Source organism: Scyliorhinus torazame, chromosome 3, assembly GCF_047496885.1.
Source record: "Scyliorhinus torazame isolate Kashiwa2021f chromosome 3, sScyTor2.1, whole genome shotgun sequence".
In the NCBI taxonomy this organism is placed as follows: domain Eukaryota; kingdom Metazoa; phylum Chordata; class Chondrichthyes; order Carcharhiniformes; family Scyliorhinidae; genus Scyliorhinus; species Scyliorhinus torazame.
Window position 1 is genome coordinate 8,735,182 of NC_092709.1, and position 3,298 is coordinate 8,738,479.

A 3,298-nucleotide genomic window follows, 5' to 3' on the forward strand; every position below is an offset into this window, starting at 1 on the left:
ATGTGCTGAGTGCATACTGGTTAGGATAGTAAGAAGTCTTACAACAAGAGGTTAAAGTCCAACAGGTTTGTTTCGAATCACTAGCTTTCGGAGCACCGAAAGCTAGTGATTCGAAACAAACCTGTTGGACTTTAACCTGGTGTTGTAAGACTTCTTACTGTGCTCACCCCAGTCCAACGCCGGCATCTCCACATCATGGTTAGGATAAGCATAGGTCTTTAGTTTAATCTAACATCGTGTTAACCCACAGTGAAAGTATGTTCAACAGCTTCTAGCTTAATAAAATAGTGTCCTATTTTAAGTGTTGGTGGCCTGTTTGTGTTCCACGGATCCAGAGCACCCAACACATCACTACCATGCAGCCCATGTTCACAACAATGTAGGGGGGGCTGGAAAGTGAGTGCGGAGTGTGCATTTGAGGGTGTAGGGCTTTTTATAATGGTGTTGGCACCACCGAGCCAATTGTATGGGCAGTGTCGTGTTGGGTGTTCCGGTTTACAAATAAACCCATATGCTGGAAGTGGTGTAACGCTATTTTATTAACTGTTCAACTATGCTAACATACTGTAAACGTGGGTATAGCAATACCAGCTTAACTGTGGACCCTTTCCTATCACTAGCTATGGTGAGGCACTCAGCACATGATGAATGTCTATGATGCAGGCTGTGAGCTCTGTGCTCTGAGCTGGCTGCTGCTAGAATGAGCGGGAAGTCTCCTGTCCCCTGTCTTTATCACTGGTGATTGGCTGCGGTGTTATGTATGCTGGTTGGTCCCACTGCAGGTCCATCAGTGTGTGTATGTGATTGCACCATAATATACTGATGTATGTTATGACAGGCAGCTATGACGAGTCAACCACAATGTGTGGGTGTGCAACAGCAGTGTCAGGGGGGCTGTTACTGAGTGTGCAAGAGGTTGTTACTGTGCAAGAGGTTGTGAGTGTGTGCACACAGTGTGTGGGCAAGCTGCGATGGCGGAAGCCCTCACTGTGTGTGCACGGTTGTGAGTGTGTTCAGAGCGGTGAGTGGTGCGTTTTTGGAAAGGGGGCGAGTGCAGCTGTCAGAGAGGAAGAGGCGGCGCTGAAACACAGACAGGAATGTGCTGCCCGCACGCCAGGTCCGGGCAAAGGGAAAGTCACAGAGAGCGGAGCGGAGTTAATGTAATTGCTGCCTCCAGCGTCCCTCCCGTCAGCTGGACCCTCACTCACTCACTCACCTGCACAGGTAAGGCAGGGGGAGACTCGGGGGGGAGACTGTGCGTGGGGTTCCCCCCGGAGACAGACATCAGGAAGTGTCAGAAATCAGGAACGTTTGTGTATTTCCTCTGGTGCAGATTAATGTCAGTTTCTGATCGCTGTTGCTGGGACGTCACTGATTTTACAATGAGGCTGACCACAAATATTTGGAGAAAAGTATTCCTGGAGGATTTGGTATTTGGTGATTTTTTAAGAGTATTGGAGCAGGAAGAGTTTATTCAAAAGGTTAGAAACAGTTTGATTTGCAACGTTTCCTGTGCAGCCACAACGGAGCTGTCACATCTGCCCAGCAACCCTGTCCACACCCTCCTCACTCAGCTGGGCTCTGCCCCAGTGAGCAGCTCCCTCTGTCTCCCCTCTGCACTCCCTCCCCCCTTCAATCCCCCCTCGCCTTCCCCTGCCTCCCCCCTCCTCTCCCTCCCCCCCCTCCCTCTCCCTCCCCCCCCTCCCCTCCCCTCCCCCCTCCCCTCCCCTCCCCCCTCCCCTCCCCTCCCCTCCCTCCCCTCCCCTCCCCCCCCTCCCCTCCCCTCCCCTCCTTCCCCCTCCCCCCCCTCCCCCCCTCCCCCCCCTCCTCCCCCCCTCCCCCCCCTCCTCCCCCCCTCCCCCCCTCCCCCCCTCCTCCCCTACCCCCCTCCTCCACCTCCTCCCCCCTACCCCCCCTCCTCCACCTCCTCCCCCCCCTACCCCCCTCCTCCACCCCTCCCCCCTCCCTCCTCCCCCCTCCCCCCCCCCTCCTCCCCCCCTCCTCCCCCCCTCCCCCCCCTCCCCCCCCTCCTCCCCCCTCCCCCCCCTCCTCCCCCCCTCCCCCCCCTCCTCCCCCCTCCCCCCTCCCCCCCCTCCTCCCCCCCTCTCCCCCCCTCCCCCCCCTCCTCCCCCCCTCTCCCCCCTCCCCCCCCTCCTCTCCCCCTCCCCCCTCCCCCCCCCTCCTCCCCCCCTCCCCCCCCCTCCCCCCCCCTCCTCCCCCCCCCTCCCCCCCCCTCCTCCCCCCCTTCCTCCTCCCCCCCTCCCCCCTCCCCTCCTCCCCCCCCTTCCTCCTCCCCCCTCCCCCCTCCCCTCCCCTCCCCCCTCCCCCCTCCTCCTCCCCCCTCCCCCCTCCCTCCCTCCTCCCTCCTCCCTCCCCCTCCCTCCCCCCTCCCCCCTCCCTCCTCCCTCCCCCTCCCTCCCCCCTCCCTCCCCCCTCCCTCCCCCCTCCCTCCCCCCTCCCTCCCCCCTCCCCCCTCCCTCCCCCCTCCCCCCTCCCTCCCCCCTACCCCCTCCCTCCCCCCTCCCCCCCTCCCTCCCCCCCTCCCCCCCTCCCTCCCCCTCCCCCCTCCCTCCCCCCTCCCTCCCCCCTCCCCCCTCCCCCCTCCCTCCCCCTCCCTCCCCCCTCCCCCCTCCCACCCCCCTCCCCCCTCCCACCTCCCACCTCCCTCCCCCTCCCTCCCCCCTCCCCCCTCCCTCCCCCCTCCCCCTCCCTCCCCCTCCCCCTCCCTCCCCCCTCCCCCTCCCTCCCCCCTCCCCCCTCCCTCCCCCCTCCCTCCCCCCCCTCCCCCTCCCTCCCCCCCCTCCCCCCTCCCTCCCCCCTCCCCCCCCTCCCCCTCCCCCCTCCCTCCCCCCTCCCTCCCCCCCCCTCCCTCCCCCCTCCCCCCCTCCCTCCCCCCTCCCCCCTCCCTCCCCCCTCCCTCCCCCCTCCCTCCCCCCTCCCTCCCCCCTCCCTCCCCCTCCTTCCCCCTCCCTCCCCCCTCCCTCCCCCTCCTTCCCTCCTCCCTCCTTCCCTCCTCCCTCCCCCCTCCTTCCCTGTGACCCTCCCCCTCCTTCCTGTGACCCTTCCCCCCTCCTTCCCTCTGACCCTCCCCCCCCTCCCCCCCCCCTCCCCCTCCCTCCCCCCCCCCTCCCTCCCCCCCCCCTCCCTCCCCCCCCCCTCCCTCCCCCCCCCCTCCCTCCCCCCCCCCCTCCCTCCCCCCTCCCTCCCCCCCCTCCCCCTCCCTCCCCCTCCCTCCCCCTCCCTCCCCCTCCCTCCCTCTCCCTCCCTCTCCCTCCCCCTCCCCCTCCCTCCCCCCTCC

General features: G+C 65.4%; 1 protein-coding gene across 2 annotated transcripts in view; it reads left to right on the top strand.

Moving 5' to 3' along the window:
- The first annotated feature begins 990 nt into the window (after positions 1-990).
- Positions 991-3,298, top strand: part of abcg2a (ATP-binding cassette, sub-family G (WHITE), member 2a) — a 128,834-nt gene continuing 126,526 nt past the window's right edge. The window contains exon 1 of one of the 2 annotated variants that reach the window (XM_072495267.1): positions 991-1,224. The gene's annotated coding sequence lies outside the window, so the exon portion shown is untranslated. The remainder of the gene's footprint in view (positions 1,225-3,298) is intronic. The other variant, XM_072495264.1, reaches the window with a different exon arrangement.